The sequence below is a fragment of the Papilio polytes genome, unplaced genomic scaffold, assembly GCF_000836215.1.
Source record: "Papilio polytes unplaced genomic scaffold, Ppol_1.0 DF821289.1, whole genome shotgun sequence".
Classification (NCBI taxonomy): domain Eukaryota; kingdom Metazoa; phylum Arthropoda; class Insecta; order Lepidoptera; family Papilionidae; genus Papilio; species Papilio polytes.
The window spans coordinates 973565-1000228 of record NW_013527915.1 but is presented as its reverse complement, the minus strand read 5'-3'; the positions used below and the strand labels follow the sequence as shown (position 1 = coordinate 1000228).

Genomic DNA, 26664 nt, shown 5'->3' with positions numbered 1-26664 from the left:
TCTGTTCCAAGACCTTCGGTTTATCAGAACGGGTATAAATTACAAGTCTTAAAGCTAGTGGCAGGTAATTCGACACATTCCAGCCTCAAGGCCTAGTGAGAGCTTCTACAATTACTTCCACTTACAATTTATGTTTTAGAGTAACGTTCCTAAGGGTCGGGAGCACAGGTGAGCTTAGCTTGATATGACAAATTTATTAAGGTAATTTTGAAGAATTGTTGTCTCGACAAATTAAATTTACTTGTGACAATAAAAATTCTTTTAAATACATTAAGGCAGTTTTATACTAATTATTTTAAAGATTGTAAATAATAGCAAAATTAAAAGCCGAAGCTAATGCCGTTTTTGTCCCAGGATGTGACAATAGACATGCTACAAAGTAATAGTAGTAATAGTAGTATAGTAAAATAATAAAGTTTAATTAAAGAAACTTGTAACAAATTCTAATCCAAATTTTATATAACACATATCTAGACTTGTGATAGTATACTGGATATGTTTTGAGGTCATTGACCGTTTTAACATGGACCGCATGTGTTGCATCGACTACAATCTATCACTCGCCGACGCCTGCATGCGAGCGCACGTCTAGTGGTTGCTACGTAAACAGTACGCCATTTGAAGGATCTGCGCCGAATCTTCCTACTTCTATACTATTTGCACGTCGACCATGCAAAAGCTTTTAAAATGAATTTATTTCATGTCAAGTAAGTAATTAAATACCAATCATGTCTTTGTTCATGAAATCAGAGAGTAAATTTTATTGGCTGCTTACGCATTTCGACAACCCTGGAGTATTATAACCAAAATTGTATTTGTGCAAACCCTAAACAAGCTCCTTAACACATTTCGTAAAACAAACTAAAAGCGAATCGCTTACGAAGCCAAATAAAAGCCGCTTCTAACGCTACAAGGTTTGTGAGTAGTGTAATCCATTTATTGCGGATGAAATAAAGATGGCGAGATTGGCTGGATCACAACGCACTTACACAAATTTCGTTCCCGTGTCTTCAGTGATGAATAATAGATGTTGCCTCGAGTCCGACCTTCATACTAGGGTACAAGTTTATGTACTTATAGCCAAGTGACTATTAACTATACTGTTATATGCCTTTAAAATTAGAGAAGTACGCATAAACGTATTTCGAGCGAGATGATGAGCATTTTTAGTATCCTATTTATTTGTATTTCTTGATTTATTAACTCTAATTGAGATTGAATTTGTAGTAATGTAGTTAATTTCAAAATAACAACCATTAATTAGAATTTATTACATGTAAATATTGATAGCAAACACTGAAAACGATAAATCAAGTCCTAAGCCAAAACAGATGCATAGATATCACTTTTGGAATCCGTTCTGGAATGTGTGCATAGGTATTATTTGAATATTTACGCCCATAAACGCTGCGACGCTATCGAATCCAGTCCGAAACTGCAATGCAAGATTTATGCGTGGTATTCAATAGATGAATCTTGTTTCGCAATGAACAAACTATTTGAAATTTGCTCGAAACGTTAAATCGAATTACGACAAATGATTGGTCAAATTTTGTATTAGGTTAATCGTTTAGGAATTGTTAAATATTTGCAGATTTCTAATCATCTCTTTACAAAGGAATGTTTAATAGTGGGGAAGGAAAAATTTTATGCTCTGAATTATACGTACAAGATATCTTGGATGTGCACGTGAGCAGTGATTACGCGCCTCCCGCCTTCGTCGAACAACTTGTACGGTGGTGCTTTTAACGCATTACCATGAATAATATATACCTAAATTGAAATGTCGCATTCGCGTCTATCTAGCTGCCTATCTGGCTCGAACCTCACATCACATGATATTGGTTTGTTGGCAACATTGACTGTTACTATCGACTGTCAATAAGCTTTTACCCAAAATTTGAGAATAGTTAAATGATTTATGTTATCAGTTACTTTATTAAGTAATAAGGTTATCTACGTGTTAACAAAATTAATATTGCACCGGAATTTCTGTATTTTAAGGGTCCATTAATTTATATGCATAATAAAAATTTCACTAAAAATATCTAACGTTTAATTCCAAATTGTAAATCCACACACAATGACAATTGCTCTTTCGTAATTATAAAGCGGCCTCTTAATTCTAGAACAGTTTAGAAATGAGAAAGGCTTAATTTCCTGCTCAAATTAAGTGCTTGTTAAAACAGAATATTATTACAAGATTCAAAGGCGAAGTAATAACATAATTTCGAAAACGACTTCTTTGTACCGCAGATTATGAAACGGAAGCGCGGCAATTTGCAGCATTAAGTGTTAATTTTTAAAAGGATTAAACTCCGTCCTCAAGAAAGTAACATGAACACGATACAAATTACTCCACAATTTAACCACAATTCATGGCAGTGCTAATGAAAGGTCATTATAGAGATTAACCGTAAGGTATGGGAAAATATGTGCTTTATACGAATTAAGTATGATTACCCAAGACACTATTAAAAGGGACTTTACAACAGCCGACCCTAAGAAACGTATAAAGGCAGGGTCACCTTCAGAAATCAAAGCCGGTTTTATTTATGACCTGGACTAGGCCTCTATTTGGGCAAGATAAGTCCTTATGTGAAAGCGTCTTTATGCCGTTACAACCGACCACCTTACTCCATCTCGAAGTGAAGATAAGATCTCCATTAGTCGCAGACCTCATTCGTCGTGTGCGTGAAGCCAGCTGAAGGATCTTGAGCCTCCGTAATTACTCTTACATAGGACGCACACATATGCCAAATCTTTTAGGTTTTTACAATTTCTTTGACGTTCTTGAAAATAATATCTCTAACATATTTTTATATAAAGAAATACAATTCAATATCATCATCCATTTTATTCCAACTAGAATATTTTAAAGAGCTTTTATATCTCAGAGAATAAGTACTAGTACGAGATAGATATAATTGTTTAGTAGTACGAAGTAAGCATTAGTGGCGAGAGTTGCGTCGGCGTGCGGGTCCGTACGTAATCAGATTAATTAGACGATTTTGTGGGCGTTATTAAAAGTTGAGCCGGCTAAAGCGTGGCTCTGTTAACATCGTCAAGATAGCTGGCTTATGCGCCACGTATGTACACTGCTTAGCGAATATTATACGTGCGCCGGGAATCCCCTTTAATGTTTTAGCATTTTCGACTGAGGTTGCGAACTCAGCTCCGTTTTGTTTGTATGCTACAGTGGGCGGCTGGAATAATTCACTTAAGCTTAACTGGAAAAGATAATTAGGATTCTACTCGGTTCATGCAAAATGAAAGCGAAAAATAAGGTAGGAGATTTTTCGAGCTCATTCACAAATTGAATTTTATATTTGTAGATGAATGTTTGAACTGGACGAACGTGCGCTTTTTATCTTTTTAGACACGAGTGAGATAGTCCCTTTCATTCTCGTAATTAAATAGAACGGATGTAAGTGTCCGGCAAAGTACTTTATTTTCGCTATGGGCGCATTGTAAATTTTAATATCGTTGGTTTCAAAGGCTAGGTACGAGTGGACACGTTTATATCAATTGTACATAGAATGCAGCGTGCGACAGTGTGGGCAAACCGCTCAGTGGATAGGTAGGTCTCTTAGCACTGGATCACGGGCCACTGGGCACGGAACGCGCGACCGAACACGGCTCGTGTGCTGTCAATCATAAAACAAAAAAAAATAGAGTCGGTAAAATTCTAGCGGCTAACTCTCCTCTTTAGTGTTGTACTGTTACCAAACGTGTGAACTTTTGAACAATCATGAACTGTTGAAGTTTTAGTCAGTCCGGTGCACGGCTGCAAAAATAAAAAAAAATCCCATGTGAATGCAATATTGTATTCTTTAGAAATACCTTGAGATACTGTATGGCATCAATTGAATCGTATTTCAAGTTTTTTTCTTCATTACGTCGCCGTTTTTAAATCCAGTCGGAGCCAGTCGCGTGTGTCCCAACCCTGGGGGCGATAATGTGCACCGATTCGTCTGGTCTATTCTTTTGTTACATCCTCTTTGTCCTCTGTGAAAGGTACCCGTATTGTTTTCTCGCTAGTACTGTGAAAGATTGCACTAAAAGTTGCAGTTTCAAATAAAATTATGTGTACCTATATGTATGCATCATACAATTTCTTTAACATTTTGTAAAGAAAAATAACACGTAATTAGCAAATAACGTTATTTTATCATTTACATGTAATAGTCATCATTTGTTAGATACTATTTCTATAATTTTGCAATAATTTATAGGATTATAATTCCACTTACTATTTATGACATAGAAAAATGTGTCTTCTTCCGTACTCCATACAGTTTTAAATTAAGTACTCTTTTATTCCATGTGAATAAGTTGATAGCAGCAAAGACAAACGTTTTCTCTTCAATGACATTAAGCTTGTATTAGTTCAACGCACGACAATACGATGTACGGTAGGCGATTGTCGTAGCAAATTATGCAAGCTCTCAATTGGATTAGGCTCTGTCGTGTCACTGGCAATCTAATACATATTGAGCTGCTTTCAGAAAGGACTTGTCTTGAATAAGAACTTACACACAAACTTAGGAAAGTAATGTCTTATCATCATAAAATATAACTATGTGAAAAAATGCAAATGTCATCCTAGGATGAGTACTGATTATTTGAAATAGAAATTATTTATTGAAATTATTTTATTTAACGCTACGAAAATTTAAAACAACAAAAATAAGTAGCCTATATGTTCTTCTAGAATATGTTCTATATCTACACCAAATTTAATCGAGATCCGTTTAGAACTTTAGACTACAAACAATAACAAACATCCATCCATCCATCGTACTTTCGAATTTATAATATTAGTTATCAAATATTTTTTTAAAAAATGATTACTACATAATACACTTTACGGGTAAGTCAATAAAAAATATAGAGAATGGAATCGGATGTAATGGTTTAGGTAATGTCGTTCCGACGTGCCATACGGCATTATCGTCGGCGGAATGGACAGCCCGGCCCCTTGAGGAGTCAAAGGGTTCGGCTCGGGACGCACTCAATAATCGAAGTTGTTGAAATTCCTATCGCATTGTTGCGGCCACACCTGAGGCGGGGCTCTGTTTAACGTACAACAATAACGTTAATGTTTATTATAATGCCCGATTTATTGGCGATTCTCATTTATGGTGAACGTTCAGAGTTAAATTCACGGGGGCTTATTAACCGGCGCGCACGCTGCAACGTCCGATTTTACTGCACACGACGGCTTAATGACCGAATGACGCTTAATTAAAACTAAAACGACTCTGATACACCGATCAGGGTTTTTTTTAATATTATCTCTATAGCATTCAATTTATGGTTTTAATTAATTTATTAACATTACTTACCTGAAATATCAAAAGTCTTCGTGATGGCTATTTTGAAACTACCTAAATTGTCTATTTGATTTATTTATTATGTATCTTATAAACTCGTCAAACTCCTAGAAAAACGTTCAGTCAATAACCAATGCCATAGTTAGTAATTACTTTTTTTTAATACAACGCGTAAGTCACGGGCAAAAGCTAGTCTTAGATAAAACAAAGTATATTTAAATGGTCGTTAAAAAGATTATAGGAGATCCGATCCCACGGTAATAACAAGCGAATGGGGTAAGCTTGCAATTATTGGACCTAATTAGTGTAGGTGGATACTTCCCTTTCGCCGGAACTGGGTTGGCAATTCAAAGTGCGTATAACTAATTCGGCGTTCGTATTGTGTTAGTATCAACGTATAGGATTAAGTTATGTAGATTGCCAAACTTTCTCGGACTATCTGTGTAACAACACAGCTACAAAGGCCATATATTTTCCCATGATAACGACCAAACAAGGATTATATTAGATAACCACCAACTTGTATTAAAATGGTAAGCCAATTAATTGTGTTGTAATACAATTAATATTTTTACGTAAATATATAACATATCATCCATATTATAATCATAATACAAGTGATTTCCAGCATGTTTACTGACTAATTTAATTTCTTTTATGTGCAATTCGATCATATCATTTAATCCAAATGTGAATACGTTGTTACCAGATATAAGAGAAAGGTTTTGTCGAAATTTTCATTATTCTTCCATTCGTTTTACAATGGTAAGATGAGTTTTGCGGTCAAAGGTCAGTTCTCGTTTTTTAATTAACTCTATATAATTCGGGATGTAGAAAATGCGAACAAAAGACGAACTGAGCGGGGATCGCGTCAAAGGATAATCGTTCACACGTGAGGTTTCCTTGGGGGTGTGGGTTAGCGAATTTATGTGCAAATACGCTTCGGGACTGGCCAATGTGCTAATGAAAGGTAATACATTATTCAACCTTTGAATTATACAGTGGCATGTAAATCGATATTTGCACCGCAGAGCCCCACTCGCCTACCAAATTGTTCAAAGAACATCTACTATTGTGAATGAATAGCTGAAAATCTTCCCATCTTGCTGCATGCATTTTCAAAAATACATTTTTCTCCATTATAGCTTAAGCATTACCTCAATAGTTCGTTAAAGGATTAAACTCTTGAAACATAAGTATCGCTTAACAATATGTGAGCAAAAAGTAAAATCTTATTCGAGTTTCCAAATAAAAGAGTTGATTAGTTCGGTAGAGACAAAAACTATTCCCAAACGGTGTGCAATAAACGAAACGGAAAAGGTCGATATGAGAAAGAGGACGATCAGATCGTAGAACGTAAGCGGCAATCGCAGATATGCGTTTTACACTGAATGCGCGCCATTTTTAAATGATTACTGTCCCCTCGCCACCCCCTGGGTGCGGAGGCTCTCGGCTCATAACCATTGATTGCTCCTGTCGGCACAATCCGACCACAACGCGGCGCAGAGCTCGCTGCCCTCAATACAACGGCCTGTGGAATCAATTAGATAAAAGATACAGCGTTGAGATTTACAAAGAGATTTGATATTCTATTTTCTGGAATCAAAGCACATCAACACTACAAGAAAATTATATAAAACAATGCGATTCATACAACACTCGTGTGAATACTTATTGTTTAATTTTAGATAGATTATAAATAGTATAACGCGCTCACGGCTGTCCAGTACCAACATAAATGTATCAAATAACAAAATAAAACGAAAAAAAGAAACACCGCGAGAACGAATTCATTCGTCGGATATGTAAAATGTTAAAACATTCATCTAGCCGTGGCTTCATGCAACGGAATTCATGGGCGAATATAGAGCACACAAAACTGCCGCTACAGCAAACCCCGCCGCATCAAAACAACAACTGGCACATTTGATTAAAATAAATAAAAGGAATCATACAGCGTGAGTGGTTTTACTCCATCCATCCGTTCGGACGGCATACTTGTGACACAATTCGCAACAAACCTATCACTCTGTTCATTTATTTTTGACGGTTTAAAATTTTTAAATGGACAAACTTTTCGCGTAACAAAATCCGAGAAATATAACCTGAACGGATATGTTGCATATAGAATACTTCAGACGTGCGCTGCGGTATAAATATTTCGAAACGCACGTCTAATACGAGAACGCAACACTTTAAAATGGCATATCTATTCCGAACGGAAGTTGAAGTAGTATAGACTTACAAATCGCACCGAAAATCTAGATGTTCGTTGGCCGAGTTCCAATACAGAAGTGATCATATCTGTCAATATTTTTGAGCATACGATGCGTTTACTGGTTCGGAACACTGGAACAAAGAAGTAAGCTATCGACATCTTGAAGTCAATTTATTTTCGTGAGGTAAAACTAAACGTCTAACTTTCTTGCCAGTTTTAATTTTATTATTCCGATTCATTGAATTTTCACAAAGGGTGTTCGAATGTTGATGTTGATTTTCTGTACAGAGAAATAATAAAGCAAACATTTTTTATAAAAATGATAATGTTTGGATAATTGTTAATATATCTTACTATATCTATACCATATTCTATACTAATATTATATAAAGAAATGATTTGTATTTTTAGATTTTTGTACATACTTAAATTTATTAAAAAGTACTGGGCCGATTTCAAAAATCTTTCACCATTAAAAAGCTACGTTATCGCTCAGTACCATAGGCTATATTTTTGAATTTCACATGGACGAAGTCACGAGTAACAACTAGTTCCATATAAAGAGGTCAATTCCTGATAAAACTGTACCTTTTAGTACAGTGTATCGTTTGAGTTAAAGTACATTTGTGGCATTTGTTGTCTTGAAATGGATTCTAGTTTAAAACAGAAGGGAACTTGTGTTCAACGTAGTTAGGTGATATTGCACTCATTAGATTGTTGCGGTGCGCGCTTACTGCGTTGTAACTGTCTCCTATGAATTTCCAACCCCTTACATGGATTCCAATTTCGCTTCGACAACCTATTCCTGTTGGTGAAGTTAAATTAACACAAATCTATCTATAGTACTTAGAACTGTGAATATGATATTTTTAACGGGAATAGTTGTTTATACAATATTTTTACTTTTAGTAATCTATATTAATATTATAAAGAGGAAAGATTTGTATTTTTTATCTATTGAAATAACTCAAAAACTACTGGGCCGATTTAAAAAATTCTTTCACCGTTAGAATGATAATTAATCTGTGAGTAACACAGGCTTTATTTTTTTATTACACACGGACAATGTCGCGATCAACAGCTCGTATAAAATATAATCCACCGCTTAACTAATCAATCCTTGCAACTTAAAAGGCAAAACAACTAAATTCTTAAACATGTTTAGTCAAAATTAATCGAATGTAAACGTAGAATATTTGGTATATGTTCTATTTTAGTTAAGTATATATCGTAATATACATAGATATTACTCTACTGAATATATTTAACGTAGTAATGAACTGTTTGCATTACTTAGTTGGCACAAAACCATTCTATCAATCATTGATTATCAAACTAACAAACATCGGTAATGGCCTAACACTTTGTTAGTCCCTCAGTTCATCATAAATATTTCCATTAACGATATATTTGTTATCTAGATATTTGACAGACTTTTCTACGGTTGGTTACAAAAGAAAATAATTATACGAAAGAACACTATAATACGTTCGCTTGACAAATGACTACAACCATTTTTCATATCGTTTGTACTGCGAAGAAACTTTTAATCGGAATATAAATTACTTATTAACAAAATAAAGGTCATCTACGAATGTGTAGTAACCCTACTACATACAAAATGTTAAAGGAATAAATTTTCTCTATGTTTGGCATATCTATACACAAGAAACAAAATATTTTCTGAATGTTTTCATTGATGTTCGAAGTTATCAATTATGTTTGTATCTCTGTAAAAATTAATCGAAGTTTATAGACAAGTTGCAATTATACATTTTACTATTGCGAAAAAGATAAATTAAAAATAAATCTCAGAGAGTTATATCGAATATTAACTTAACTCTTGCATACTAATGTTAAATTTCGTATTCGTTCGAGTTTTCTTGACTTTTCATTAACTCGCTCGTTACTTCGAGGGAAAGATGGAAATCAAAGTAATCGTTTGATTAAACTACTTCAAAAAAGTTATCATAACGATTTATTCTTTTTTATTTAACGATGTATTCGAGTGCTAACTTCACTGGCTCATCATAAAATTTTTAGCTCGGCTGAGAGTAAATAAAAGACTGTTCTGAATGATGCAGACGTTGTTCAAAAGAACGTGACTAAAATTATTCACAAGAAAAATGAAATGCCTTCAAGATGAAGAAAAAAATATAAACACAACACTACATTCAATGTTTCTGAACGCTACTTGTAGCCAACGTCACGACATAGAAGAGTGCACTTTAGGAAGGAAAGGACAGAGCGAGTCGGTGTGCATTAGGCGAATTAAAAACTTTCCCCAGTACGTCTCTTCATTTTGTTTTTCGAATGAAAAAGAGAAACGCGAGCGCGACGCTTCTAAACTTGAATTACAGCAGAGTTGAAATCAAACGTTTCTAAACAGCCCATCAAATATAGCTTCAAAGGGCGTAAAATGAACACGTTCAAAGTGGAACGCATTTGAATGAGCTGCAGAGCACCTGAGCTGTGAGCGGGTAATCGCGGCGATCGGCGCACAAATAAGTTTTAATGCGATAGGCATCCTACAGATTAATTATACCTACTCATTACTTACATGCATCCAATATAATAAGCATTAAAAGATGATAAAGATAACATAAAAACAAATCAAATCAAAAATCTTTAAAAAATTCGCCACCTTATTCTCGTTGTTTGATTTATGTAGACCAATTATTTAGAATAAATGAATATTACACTCTGTCGTTAGACGTATCAAATCGCATTCCTACTTATATAAATAAACATTAGTTAAGCCTTTCCCAACTCAAATATGTTCGACTTGAACTATTTTGTAACTCATAAAATATTTAGTTGCGTATAAAACCACAACGAACTAACGGGATCCGTACCTTTCAAAGCCGAAACTGCCTATACACATTTAGTTTAGAAAAGCTCGGACAAGAATTACTAAGGTCAAACGCAATAAATTTAGTTTTAGCCCACAAACTATGTGGTTAGAGATTTTCTGGGGAGGTCGGCATTTTGTTTTGTCGATACCTACTATATTCTATGTAATCCATTAAGGCGTATAACGAATAGCCGAAAAAGGGAAGGATTTGAAATACATCCTTGTAACTGTCTTAAGATTTTCGTTATGAATATAAAAGTCGGTGTTAATAATTTTAATGGAACTGTATAGGGGTGTCCAATTTATATGGTCAAACTGATGTTAAGTTTTCTGTCGGTGTGTTTAAGTTATAATTAAATTTACTCCTTTGGTTGTAGGTTCGCACATATTTACGTTCAGACTAATAAGAATTAACGAGATAATTTTAACAAGAGAATCAAATGAACAGAAGTTATTACCGACCCAGAATGTAAAGTAAGTGATTAAACGTTTCCTACACGTGTCTGCTCCCGAAAGACTAATACATTATGTGGCATAATTACTTTAAGCAAAACGGTGCGCCAATTTAGGGTAAGATGAAGAAGAATCGCAGGTGTAAATGGACGCCTATTGCGCTTTCCATCACTGGCCTCTTCGTCTCCGACGACCTCTAAGACTTCAGTTCCATAATAGATCTTAAGGATAAGGTAATGAGGTTTATTTTAGCTCGAAACTTGTATCGCCTCGGACTATTACCGCGTAGCGCGTTTGCGGTGTAACCACGTCCCGGACAACGGAACATTTAGAGCCAATTCCCGGCTGGCTTGTTGTATGAACAATTAAGTGTGCCAACCTGCCCCGATGCGGGAAGAAACATAATGAATGTTTAGTGGTGCTAAGTGTTATGTCTAATGCTCGTATCGTTAAACTCTTACGGTTCTCTAAATAGTCGTACGGCTCGTTTGTGTATTTACATTTTTATTTTTGTCACTTGTTGAGCGTAGCTTTGGCTTAGGAAACGTGCTTTAAAAATCTACGTGTCGGTAATAGTGTTCAAAGTGTTTCACTGAATCGAAACCATTAAGGGATCTCGGGAATTTCTTGAAATATAAATGAAATATATAAACAACATCGTGTGCTATCGAGTGTAACAATATGTTTTCTAAGTCTGAACAAAGCCCGTACACCATAATGAGCGTTGCGTGCGGCGCGTCAAACATGTAAGCAAACAATTTAGGCACGCCTGAGTAAATACGACTGGGAAATATCTTCGCTCGAGCCCCGCCCGTCGCCCGCCGCCGCCCGCCGCCGCGCCGATGTGCGGTTAGCGTTGGAGGCTGTAACTCGAGTTTACGCTGAGCGTCATCTTTTCAACAAAGCTTTTGTTGATAATGAAATACAAATACTACCCTCAGTCAACTGCTGGCGATGCAGCGGCTTGCGAAACGAAAATCCCCGAGATATGTATATTTATTCAGGAAAACGGGGCAAGAAAACTCAAAGGTCGTCTAAAGAAAACAGATTTAATGATTTCGGTTTTTTTCCTTAATGAGGAGGAATTTGCCTTTGTATTAGACTACTGAATACTGTTTATTCCACTTCGATTTCAAGTGAATTAATTATTTATTGTTTTCTTAAATTTTTCTTAAAGTTTAAGTTGGAAATAATTTTGTAGAACATACTTAAGTCTCGTAATTCAATTATTAGAGATCTTCTTAAACAGGTTTTCTTTATTGTGACCATTTTTAACATCAATGCAACAGTACCTGCGCTATATTTATTATAGATACCTATATGTATGTATCTTCAAAGCAAAATATTTTATCGGTACATACCATAGGATATATTGTAAAGGTTGTTCAAGGAATAAATTAATTTAAATTAACTAAGAGAAAAGCGCCAAAGAAGTAGCAACATTGGAAGCCAGCCTGCGGAACCGCGCTTGTGTTTTAATAGAACCGAGACAAAGGTGTTGATACAAAGGATTCGGTGTGTTATTGTTCTTTATACTGGAATCTCCCATGTTTTAACTTACTAATGGTTACAAAATATTAACTGAACATCGGTACAGATAACCAACAAGCATTTGATCACTGATATTAAAAGACACCTCGCGTATCAACACGTGTGGGAAAAATAGCTTGTAGATCCTAGATTCTAAGAATTCTTTAATAACGAAATGTAACCAAATTGGCACATAATAGGTTATTTTGATACAGAGGTATGTATATAAGTCCATCATATGTGTACTTCCGAAACACATATATAGACAATGTCAAATCTATCCTCTACTTTGAAAAAAAAATAGTTAACAACTTTGTTGTGTCGTTGTCTCCAATGAAAATATAAATCTGGTTTAACTGTCGCGATGTTTTTTTTATAAAAAAAAACAATGTTAGATAAAACAATGAATATTTGATTTAAAAAAAAATAGAATGCTTGACCTGAAGCTGACTGTTAGAACAAAACTGAAAAGATTTGTTTGAACTATTTCCAGTGCTTTTGAATATCATTCATGATTTATAACATCATATACTGTATAAAAACATTGGATTTTTAATTTAATTATCATCAAAAATTCCATTTTATTTGAAATAGCAACGTTTGGACCTGTTAAAATTTACGTCAACCAAAAGTAAAATATGTTATCTGTATTCTGTAATATCCATTGTTAACGTACAATGCCAGATGAGAAAGCTGGTAAAGTTAAAAGCTAAAACATTTGACTAGTTAGTTAAACTCTAAAGAAAATGTTATTCACAAAACAAACAAAGCTCGAGTAAAGCTGAGATTCACAAATCAGCAAGTTGCAGGGCAAGGCAGTAAATAGGTACCGCCGACAAACTCGGTGCATTAAGCAACAATACGTAGAATGCAGGATTGTGCATATATTAACGTCTTGTCCTTTGGCGAGATATCTTGGGAAGTTCGCCTTGGCCCGCGACGATTTACATTACTTCCGAAATACTGAGGCAGTCTCGCCAAGCCGCGGAAACAACTACTACCTAACATTGTGTCTTGGCAAATGTCTACCTACGGTTAAATTATTTTTAACTTTACAAAGTTAATAATGTTCATGTCCTATTGAATCGAATTTAATGTAGTTAAGACTTTTATTGGGTTGTTGTTTGACAAGAGAATTTTGGTATTAAAAATTTATATACGAGCAATTAATTTAGTTATTAAGTTATAGTTATTTTTCTGCAAACTTTATAGTAGAACTTTCGTTAGAAGATAACACTTTATAGGTTAACATAAATCACGTTAAAAAGATTTGAAAGTACTAATCTTTTTTTTAAGATTGTTTATAGAATAAGTATGTATTTATAGCGTAAATCTGAAACATTTACACCACGAAACGAGAGGTTTGATCATTTATTTCATATTATTTGAAAATAAAATGTTTCAAATAATGTTAACGTCGGCATCGCGAGCGAAGGTTAACAACAAGGTTCTCATTACGCTAACGAGCCTGAAGCACTATCTAATCACAGCTCAGTTGCCAAATTACGCGGTTCGCTGTTCAAATGTGGGCTTACTTTAATCTGGCGCGATGTACTCCAATGTTAGTGGTAGCTGGCTGCGCCTAAAGGTTGCGTTATATGAGCCGAGATATAGGAACTCGCTAACTAACCGCGACGGTTACGAATGTTAAGTTTCATGTTATTAGTAATATTCGGGAATTACCATCTATAAATTATCCGCATGACGGTTTTGATAATTACATACCACGTCTTTGAAGTTAAGAAAAGTCGTTGGGTTAACTGTAAATGTATTCGAAATAAAACTACACAGTTAACAAAAAAATGTTTTGCTGCGATCTTTTAGAATAATTTATTCTTTACGATAGTACATTTTGTACTTAAAAAATTATACGTTAACTTTTGCTTTTGATATAAAATCATTTTGATGTTTCCGACCTCTATATACCGCAAAGGATATCCGAGCAACAAAACATAAAAGTACTAAAAAGTCGTCCCCTTTGCCCCCTGTACGTACAAGTCGTAAGTCTCGATCCACGGGAGCGTAGCGCTAACTTATCACTTAGTCACCAACAAATTAATCCGAAAAGCTCGCCGTCCGTGCATCGACCCGTTCGTATAACTCAAGAGTTACCGCTTGTCCTTTATTATTATAGGCTCGATAGGGCAGAAATTTATTCCGCAGAGGGCCAAATTAAATATAAAACGTCGTTGCGGTGTATCACTGTTAGTGACTGTGATAAATGAAGCCATTAGTAAGGCGAGCTGTACTTTTTTCGGTTCATCCGGCGTCGACGGCCCGGGGGTTGCGGCGAGCGGGAGTTTGTGGACAATTTCATTAGAAAATGTTATAAGTGTGTTGGGTGACGGGTGACGGGGCAACGCGGGTGACGTGTTGGGTGGCGGAGGGCTGAGGGACAAGGGCGAGGGGGTGTATTACAAGCGGCGCGATAAATTTCGTCGCCTCGCGACATTAGGCCGGCGGCGGAATAGGGGTTCTAGGCTTTGCCGATGGAAAATGTTCGAACGTTCTTAAGTGGAATTAAAACAAGTAATGCCCATGAGAAACTATAAAAACGTCGTATAAATCCTCTCCTTGTATCCAACGGATGGGCTTTATCTAGTCTGCTGTTATTTGTTGTGAGCAGGTGATGAATTTATTACGTTGGTTAAGACAATACTCAATTATCGCGATAACAATTCAAAACTAAATAAAACTTGTTGTCCATCTAATGTGTAATGTCCAAGAACATAATAGACTAAAACAACTAGAATTTACAGTGGAATATAGCAATCAAACCAAGTTTTACCTAGTCTATGTTAAAATGAACACTATGGACATCTGAGTCATTACTCCCCTTGGCTTGCATTAAGTCTTACCTCATGTAAAAAAACATTTTTGTAAAAAAATACCATCTAAAAGCTAAAAAGCGTCTTCTTTCTGGTATGATAGCAGTGGCAAAGGCAAAAATTTGCTTATTTTGCGGCGCAAGTTAAAATGGCCTCTCATTTTTTGCCACTCACCGCATCACGTAGACGACAGTTTGACTAAGAGGTGCCGACATCTGTATTTACTACATAAAAATGTATCAAGTGAGCTCTTCACTGCATATAAACGTGGAGATCTTATGAATTAAGAATTTATTAAGATGTAAAAAAAATGTACATGAAACAAAAGGGAACCTTTAGAATGTAAATTCTTTTCTTTCTATTATCTTGCTACTTACCGATGCCATATCTTACAAAGAATACCGAAAGATTTTTATATCAAGTAAGGTTAATAATCTCTTTAAATTCTTATTAATATTATAAATGAAAAATTGGATGTATGGATGTTTGTTAGAATTTGAAGCTTAAACTGCTAAACGGATCATAATGAAATTTGGTATGTAGAGAAAAGAACACAAGCTACTTACTTAATTTACTTCAAATGGACGGTCGCGAGCCAAAGCTAAAATCAAATATTTTGAAAGATTACTAGTAGTAAAACAAAGACTGAACAGTAAACGTTCGTCAGCATTTACAAGGGCCATGAGAATGAAGGAGGTAAAAAATAAAGTGAAAGTAAATAAACATTAAACACGAGCACTTAAGAGCATTTTCATTAAGGGGCTACAACGTTGCATGTTGGGACCTACCAGCAGCGATTACTCCCGAGCGAAAAAACTAATTACGGGTGACAGAGGGCGACGGTAAGAACTTGTACAACATTGTTTCGACGATTCTAAGATTTTAGCTGTTAAGATTTTGCCAAAGGTCCGCTAGTTGTGATTTTCCCTTGATTCAATTTGATATAGTTTGTCTAACTTAGTGGAACAGGATCCTAAAGTTTGAACTGGATAGTCGGACTGGACTATTCAGTTAAATTGTACACGTGTAGCTAAACATTAAGGTATCAGTTTTCAATTTTGTCTACAAATCTTATGTATAATTAAATAGGATAAAATCTTATAAGATTTTTCTTATTTGGTTGTTAATATAAAGACAACTTTAATAAAAATAGTACATTTAGACAACTATTAGTGTACTAAGTTTAAGCAACAGTTTATAATGACGTGGGCACAATATTTATTTGAACAAAATGAGTAACAGCAAACATTGGTGGAAACAGTACAGCATAACAATGTTACAGCCTTACTATTGTATTCCGCTTTGTTATTGTTTGCTTTTATTAGTACGCCTTTGATAGCACTAAGTGTCGTAGTTTTTACGACAACGGCCCTCGTGCAACAAAGCCAAGTAATTATTTTATTCCTATTGTATACTATAAAATTTACAGCCTTCGATTTTTTTGTCATACAAAGCTTATTGAATGATCATTACTTGTTGAATGAAGGTTAGTTAAAATGGTTACAAGTTATGAATATTTTCTATTTGAACTGCTTTTAATTTTAGCTAGTATTATAAAATAAAATTAAACCTTACTTCGTTATATATACAGCACAGCGCGTAAGCTATTCTGATTCGTTAACAGTTTATTCGAAACCTTTAAAGTTCGTATTGGATTCAATTGGTCTGGATCTCTTGGATACCGTAAGGCTCTTATTGGCATGCAGGACGGAATCTTGTTTGCTCTATCGACATTCAGAGCGATGCGGGCGATCCGACGGCAAATATTTATTGCCCTACGTCAATTAGCCTGCGAAATTATAAAGGACTTTTTCACGAAGATATATGATGTAATTTCATTGGACTTAAAAGCAGTTAAGTAAATTTTATTGCTTCAGGGTATTTGTGAATATAGGTTTTTATTAATTTTAAGTGTTCTCATTTACTTATACTATGAATATTATTGTTATTTGTATTAGTTTCTGACAGTAAAATATGTTATAAGATTTAGTAACAATATTCACATGAATACTTCCATATCCTACATGCTCATTAACTGAGTTACTGAAGCGAGAGAAACGATAATGGAGCTCAGTCCCTTTAGAAAACCAAAATAGTTTCTTAGTTCTCTACACAAAGAATAGTAACTCTCCAAGTTCCTGTATTCCGAAAGAACTTTTTAATTACGTTATTCTCTACTGATAGGTATGTTTAACATTTCATATTAAATGATATACATTAATTTCCGCCTTCACGATATAGATATCTGAAAGCTAAAGTTTTTTTAACATACAGTCCGAAATATTTAGTAGATTTGAATACGTTTTTCTAAAAATATTTTTCATAAAATTTTAAAAGAATTTTTAAATATGTTTACGTCTGAATAAATTCACATTACTTTTATTTTTGTAGGTAACACAGTCGTGCACCTTTTCTATTCCGTATTCGTTTCACTATATTAAATCCTCCAACGTGCGCTATCTCAGTATTCAATCTGCTTGCTGCTACACGTTCGCTAGATGTTACAGCAGAGATGAGATCGTATGAAACACATGTTGCGTTCACTACAACGTCTCTCGGCCATCCAATAACTCTAAAATGAGTTAACTCTTGATGGGATAATTTACTTCACTTTATGATAGTTTGCTTCTATTTTTCTTTTACATGTTAAGTTAAAGTAATAGACAGTTCAAAGGTTATTGATGTGGAACGAAATTTAATAATCACCAAGCTCCAGTTGGATTCTCATTTTAAATTACGTATACTCGTGTGATTTTTCTTTATCAGGATGTTTTTATAATATTAGAAGCTAAATGTATTCACTAATTATCACAGCTTTGTCAGTTTTTAATTTTCATATTCATTATCGTTATTTTGTATTTGAAACCACTAGATGGCGTTATTACAAATATTTTCAGTGAAGCCGAAATAAAACAATAAACTAATTTGATATAAGAGAAGCATCAAAGGTATTTATTATAAGTACAATTATGAAAGTATTCCGTAACAGAGCTCCGGTCTCGTAGGTAATTCCATTAATCTCCAGCATTAGCATTGAGGGGACAGGTCGGCGCCATTTGATCCGAGAGACGCGACCGCACTTGTTTTTTTTTTGTACGAAAAGCGACACATCAGCATTAATAATGAATTTCTCGTTTCAACCGCTTTACATTATTTACACTGTTTTATCAAGGAAAGGGGGATACCGAAACGAGTGGTCTAGCGACCTTTTATAATAGCATTCGAAATTAGTATAATGCGACTGCAAATATAATACTTTCGGTGGGCTTATTAGCTTTAAAACTAAGTCAAATCTGCACTTTAATAAAAAGCTAAGTTGAATAATCATTTAAAATGTTTTTAGTTTTGGACAAAATGCGAAAATTATAAACCCAAACATGATAATGTTTGCCCATACAAAATTCTGGCAACACAACAAGTTTTATACAACGTTGAAGATCTTTCGTTCAATCGCAGAGGTCGCCATAGCAGTCAGGACACCTCCATTTATACCCAAATTCAGGCGAACCCCAACGAACACCCGAATAATCCACTGAGGGCCGTTCTACGTTCTCGTTTGTTGGAACGCCAAATCGCAGCGCATTATTCTAATTCGTTTCCACGATAGCTTTCGAAGAACCTATTTATATGCGTCGTAAGCTCAAACCGACCTCATTTGAGGTTACGCAGTTCAAATTATAGTTTGTAAGCAAGAATTAATAAGTTAAAGCAGAATAACACGTCTGCCAATAATTAAAAATATCAACTCATTAAATTATTTTAAAACTTTGATTTGTTTTACTACTGGATATTTGATGGCTTAAATTATATGAATAATCTAATAAGATTCCTATTTGAGCAACTAATTGAAATACGAAACTAGTAATAAAGGGAAATAAATCAAAAGTTGTAGAAAAAATATTTTTCTACGAAATGTAACAGTAGTGAATGTTATTTCTCATATAAAAACACGTGGCTGATGCTAATAAAGTTGGGCAATATCGGAAAGGTATTTTGTATGAACGGTTTTCCAAGTAGACCCAAAAAGGGGACATAAAACGAAAAGAAACGAAAGTGGAAATATGGCCAAGTCATATTTTATTTACTGCATACAATTGAACCTTTATCACGGTTTGTATCGAGTTAGACTGTTCGGTATTACTCGCTGTTTAGGGAGATATCCGATGCGGATGCGTGTTTATTTTTATAAGTGTACATGAAGAAAATAGAAATTTATATTCTAGAGGGTTGTTTGTGTAGTCTTATTTTCCTGTTGTATGCCTGTCGTATACTACATAGTATCTTGGATACGTAATAGTTTGACAAAGACAATTAGAAATAAACATCAAAGTTTGGTTTTTCCGTATTTACAACAATTAGTAGATCCAGTAAAATCAAGCAATGTTTAAAATAAAAAATATTGTAACGTTTAAAGGTCTGACTACCCTGTTAGTGTAAGAATAACTAGGTTATGTCACTCCAACAAATTTCAAAAGTAAGAAATTTAATTTGAATAATCAATACCAAGATTCAAATAAAGTAGACGATTTCTAAAAGACTGTAATTGAATTTAAAGTATTTTTAGCAAGAAAAAGCTCAACAATTTGTCAGTCAGCATGGCGCAGATCTCTCATGATCTTGCTTCATCATGGTTTTTTCGTCAAGCCCCGAGTCTTACACCCTCTTAGAATTTTTATTGCTTACTCGCTTTGAATACTTTGTATAGCGAGATAAACTTTTACTTAAAAAGGACTTAAATTCTCTCTCACGCCTAAAACGCGAATTCGAGCTACTTTATTACATTCCTCTTGCTTACTTTTGTTTTTTTTTCTCGTCTAAAATTACACGCCTACTTAGAAATATAAATAGAAAAATATTATTTCAACTTCAACAGTAACAATTCTTCAAATTGTTTAAGATTATTAAGGGAGCAAAAAATGTTAGCAGTTTGACGTAAGCGATTATTTTAAATTATTAACATTTTATAAAAATGAATCGAATTTTTAAAATCTAAGAATTTTTCAATTAACTTCTATTTTATGTTAACTAGATTCTCTCATTTTCCAGTCATATTTTCCCAACGGTGCGTACAAATATACCTACGAATAGTTAATCATTTATCCTTGCGCTAACATAGTTCTGTTTCAAGGCGCTTCTGTTGCGGGAAATAAATATTTATGTTGTAATAACTCATGCATTGATACCGGAAAGCTTTGCAGTGAATACAGTTTAGCTGGCGCGAGGCGCTTTAGCTCAACCGACATCGTGGGTGAAAAATACCTTTTCATCTTGGGAATTCGAGCGGAGATGCCGAACTCTTATATTTATAAGGTGAAACGAGAAATAAAGAAACCGAATGGCTGTGGAAAAAAGAGGTATAGAGTCGCGCTCGGTGCGGCGGTAGATCTAGCTGATTGTGAGATACGTCGTGCCGCACCTTGAATTATTTGACAGTTTGAATTGTCACCGCCCGCGCCCGCTCTAACCTATTGTTATTTTCCCATCCCATACATATGGTAGTGGGTAATGCGTAGCTTATACTATTAACAACGGCATTTTTTACTATAGAATTCTACAAATCTTAAAGTATAAATAAATGCAATTACATAGAATGAATGAAAATAAAAACATGTACTCCATCTCTGACCGCCACTTATTGACTGACGTCAATGTGGTAATGTACCATAAATATAATTAACTTTTTTATTTATTTGTCAAAATAGCATTTTACTAGCCAAGGCATAATTGTATATTGACGAAAATCCACGATAGTTACGGTAAACAATCGTGATCGTATATTTAAATTAAAATGTAGTTGAAAGGTTAAGTTTGTATAGTACCTACATATAATTGAAAACATAATAGAGAAACACTTGCATCTTAATTGCGAAATTCTATTTACAGAAGATCTATATGCGTATATTACTCATGTTCTCGCGTAATAGAACTTGTACGTAATATGATTGTCCTCAGAGGGACCGTGTATGAAGCATTAATTATTACCACACGTGCAATATATCTTATGACCAATAGCGCACTATATAATCCATTGAAACAGTATATAAAATAATCTTCATTAATATTACCACTTATTTCTGAATAAAAAGTAAAATTAGCATAAATAATTGCCAAAAAAATTTAAGATCCCTTCGCTTCGACAGAACTTTTAAGAGATATTCATTATTGAGGAATAATTTAACTAAGAACAAAATTTAAAGTACATTTTGTATTCTTTAGAAACTTCACATTTGTACCAAATATACTAGGAATCCATAAATCATATGGATAGCAATAGAAACATGATACAAGGTTCTGTCGGATAAGAGTCTAAATGATAAATAATATTCTAATTAACACCGTAATGCAGAAATATTAAGAAGATTAATTAGCTCGCCTCAAATCAGCTTTACGAGCTTATAGAGTGGAGTCCGTGTGGGGGTAGTCTCGGCGGAGTATTCACACACGCGTAAAATGAACCTTATTCGATTCTGAAGGAGCTTTGAATAAGTTTCGAGCTTCAATGTTGTGAGCTGATTCAAATGTCTACGTTGATTTTCTCATTTCAAAGGCAATCCTCTCGTAAAATTGAAAGATGGAGATAAATGAACCGTACTAAATATACACTCGGATATTTTTTTAGTAATACATAACTCGATGTATCAATAGAGCGAAAGATATCCGTAATCCTCTTTAAATGCGTAAAACAAAAATATATTGTACGCTCTCTGTTTTTCTCTATGGAGATTTATCGTGATTTCCTATTTTTCATATAAATAATCGGCTTATATCGTTCCATCGAACCCAGCATTGTAACAGGATTTGGTAGTCGGAGCGCGAACACGTTTTTACAGACTATCAACTGACTATTTTAGTGTACTGACTTACTACGCACATATACGACTGTTATAATAAAGTAGAATCACGTATGGCAACGGAATTTATTGAAATTCAGTGTTGTTTTGTGTAACAATTTATATTTCGCGAATAAAATGGTGTTAGAAATGAAAAAACCAGTTAAACCGGTTATCGATTAGAAGATTCTCTTATTACTTTTTCGGATTCGCTCCTCTTATGTGTTTAAGTGCACGACGCATCGCGACGTAGCCCGGAGCGTCGACAATTACGAGCACAGTACTAGACGGCTAATACAAATCGTTCGCCCGGGGGGTACGTTTATCCGGAGCTCCCTCGTACCTCCCTCACCTTCCCTCTCGCAGAGAAAACTATTACATCATTGTTCCACCGCATTCCGATTTTATTTCATTCGTGGAAATATAAACCGTCCTGTGACAACGATAGGGCACAAATTTGTTTCCGTCCCCGCAACCCGCGTCTCAATTCATTGTCCGCTGAATTGTTTCTACAAAGGAAACATATTTTGTAATATTTTTTTTTGTTTATTTCTGCCGCTTTGAGAGTGGCCTAGTGTTCCATAAATGTGCTTTTAGATCAACATTTGCATTTTTTTAAATTTCACTTCGTTGGACTCATATGTGATTGTAAAGGTTTTCATATATTTATTAATAGAGAACGTTGTAACGACTGAAAATTTCGAAAGCTCCTTGAGGAGTAATTATGTGGTACTGAAAACAGTTCAAGAGTGTAATTAGTTAGCCATTAGTGTAATATATTGGTACTCCACGGCTGTTCGCTACGCTTCAATGCAAATAAAAGAAATCTCGATTTAGAAAATTCTCCCTTACAATTTAATTTTAAATTAGCTGTATCGACTTTGAAATTTTTATTTAATGTAAATGTATTCCATATTTCCAACTTTTAATAGCACTAAGATATGTTTTGCTTGGTTTTTGTAGACTCAAATGTGTAGATACTGATATGAAAATAGAATTTTTAATATACTAGCAAATATTAAACAGTTAAAATATACTAGCTAAAACCTGAACGTCAGCCTGTGGGTCGGACTTCGATCAGCCGTCAGCGCATAACCAAATTAGAGCAATTTATGTCGGGAAATTGGAAACGCTATCGAGCTCTCGATGTGCCGTCGCAACTACGCTACCGCACTGGCATTTCAGACATCCACTGTTCCAGCCCTTGCTAATGCCGGAACAATGCACGAATCTGGACAGACAGATCCGAGAGCGGCCGAAGATAAACGACAACCGTAGAGCGTTGTAACAACTGATTGATATACGGCGGCCGATGATATCGTACCCAACGGTCGACGAGGCCGAATTCCGGACCCGCCTCAGTCACAGCTACAGTGCAGCTGACAGTAAACGATGTTTAGTTAACGACGGGACTGGATGAGAGGCGAAGCTCGACTTACTGACCGGACTTGATTATTTAATGATCATCGGAACTAGTATTTATGTACTTACTAACTTAACACGTTAGTTCTACACTTTAATTCTAAGTTATATAAGTTTTTTTAAATAGCCTAGTCACTCCTAGTTTAGGGTCGACTTTGAGTCTCTGAGTGAAATGTGAGTGAAGTGAAATTATTTGACAAAACCAAGTAATCGACCAACTTTGGTAGTGTTCACGTCTTGGTATCTATCGTCGAAGCTGGAACGGTCAGAGTTTGAGCTCGCTCGACAGCTAAAACAATAGCGAATCAAGCATGCAACGGAACTTCTCAAAGACACCCTCTAGTGCGTGAGACGCTTAGTGAACGCTTCCTTGCTAACTTTATATTGGTTAGGAAACTTTGCCGTTAGACGGCAAGCTGTCTTCCATCAAGTAATATGCACAGATATGATGAAACGCTTCTTTAATTTTACACGGTGAAGTAATGAAAATGTGTTTCGACAAGTGTAGAGTGTAGGGATAAGAAGAACATATTAACTATGAGTAAATTAAAAAAAAAAACAACAATTAATACAAATAGTAAAATAAGGAACGAAATCATAAAACTAGGAAAATGTCTTTCACAGCCAAAAAGAATATATTTATTCTTATCTCGGTGGTAATTCTAAAAATAATTTTCGCGATAAAGACATTTTCACTTAAACATTCCGAATGAAATTCTCTTGAATAAAGCTGTCCGCTTAACATTGAATATAAGATCGCTTTATCGTACCAAGATAGACAGATAAGGACTACATACATTTTCATGAGAAAACAGAATTAAAAAAAATATAGCAATACGCGGTAAAATTCGAAAGGCGCAGTATGCTTCCCGTCGGAGGGACCGGCGTCGTCGTATGTAGTCGGAAAAACGTCGTAAGTGATCCGACGTTGGAAACCACACCTTGTCCCAAAACGGTAAAGTCAACAATGAAAGGGAACATTCACGTAAATCGACTTAGGCTTTACAGATTACGTCGGTCGTTCGGCTAATTAATTTTTAAGTCGACATCTTGATTCCAACAGGCGGCATTCGGCTTCAAAATGAATTTGAGTATGATTTACATATTAATTTTACATAATACTTCATCTGTCTTTGGCCTAAATGATTAAAATGAGGCCTTTCAAATACAAAGCTCCGCGTAGTTTGTAAATGTATCACGGCCTGTAAGTAGCTTATGGTTTAGGAACTTTAGTATGTCTAAAATTAACTTTCAATTACATTGTGGCATTAATATTTTTATTTTTGGCATTTTAATTAAAAAAGGACGCAAAGTTTCTTCACGCAAAGGTATTTGTATGTTTTATGAACTCCAAGTATTGCTTTGTTAAAAAACTTTCTCAACATGCCATATAAAAGTTTACCAAAATTCGATGGAAAAATTCTGGCAGGAATATTATAACAATACCGAAATTTTCTTTTAATCGAAATAGTTTACAATAGTGTCACGTGTGGGTTCGTGTAACGTGCTTTAGATACGGTTATATCGTGACGAACAAAATTTGCGCCGACCATTCGGGCCATAAATCCGACGTTTCCTAAATCCTTGAAAGGGCACCGTCGAGCAGCTTTCATCAGAAAACTCTCCATTATCTGAAGGAAATCGTTACCGGGGCCAACCTCGCCCACCCTTCGCCCCCGACTCGAAGGGCTTTCATTTACGGCGGCGTTGCGTGCACGCGTCCCCGCGGCCTTTGCTTCAGGTGGGCGTAGTCATTGTGTTCAGTATTTAAGTGGCTCATTTGATATTCAGAGACAGTTTGCATTCGGAAAGCTCGCACGTAGGGAGCGGGCGGTATCGACGGCCGCCGTCACGCCGACACACCGACACGCCGCACGCACGTCCTCGCCAAGACCGAGAGTGCTGACAGCGTGCTACCGAGAGTACACAAACCATGTACCCTAGACTTTAATGTAAACACTTTATTGTACATACGATCAACACAATGATGATAAGTTTGCAAGTCGTAGGATAAATTGCAGGCGCTTAATAACTAGTTTTTTTGGACAGTGGACTACATGATGATCAAGACATATACATACCCTAGTTGGTTACATCTGCTAGGAATAAATTATATCTCAAAACTTCTAAACATTAAGCTGTAGTTACTTGTAGGTCCATGAAAACGCACACGTCGGGTGGCGATGGCGAGGAGGTCGTGTAACGTTTATCTACAAATACACTAATGAAGGCATCAACAAAAGCGACTAGATTGTTAATTAAACCCGCTCAAAATGTGACACCCTTACGAAATGACGCCGAGCCGGGAGCACAGTGCACGGCTTGAATGTTATTGAATTAATTTGTAATCAGAATTCTCGGTGAGCGTTCTTGGATGTAATAATACTATTAATTTATTTATCTCCGTTCGAATTACGTTTCAGGCTTCTTATGTGATGTTACACGTTTGAACTGGTTTCGTGTCACGCGCGTTCCCCTACCAAGCATTATCATTTAAATGTGAATTCGACTTATAATATCCCAATGGAATCCAGATACATTTTAAAAACAATATTCTATTTGATATTTCGAAGTAGAACATGACTGTACCTGGATAATACTAAAGTATTCGTTATCGGCGATTAGTCCATTACAGTTTTGAGAATCTAATGTTTTAATTTAATAACTCGCTGTGCTCAAACTAATAGTAAGCCATCTACGCGATAAGCTCGATATTTATGTATTTAATTAGTTACGCTTACACAGTATTACTTAGACATAAAAGGGAATTCAAAAGAAGCCATCATTAGACCGCCGACCAAAAGGAATAACCATTCCCTTAATCATTATTCTTAAAGACTCTTCATTAAATTCCTTTTATCTCTCCCGGGATATTTCCTTCGCTCGGCATCAATCACATTCACTCCGAAAAACTCCTTGGCTTTATTCTAAACTCTCATAATAGGTAATGAAGGTTTTGATCGTCGCGGCCGGCTGGCTGTGGCCGATTACTTTGAACGGCACAATGGCTCCCAGGCCGGTACAATGTAGCCGATGCTGAATCCTCAAAACTTTCTTAGTCCGCATCCACGCTAGATACCAAGCTAATTACTGCGAAACTTTTGTAGATAGACACCTGCGCTGAGTCGCGACCGCCAGACAAAGACCGGAGTTATCGCAGACTTACAGGCATCGACGTTTTGTCGAACTAAAT

The 26664-nt window shown here is 35.4% G+C and overlaps 1 protein-coding gene across 3 annotated transcripts in view; it reads right to left on the bottom strand.

Moving 5' to 3' along the window:
• Positions 1–26664, bottom strand: part of LOC106109455 (RNA-binding protein Musashi homolog Rbp6) — a 228009-nt gene that overhangs the window by 95426 nt on the left and 105919 nt on the right. The window lies entirely within an intron of this gene.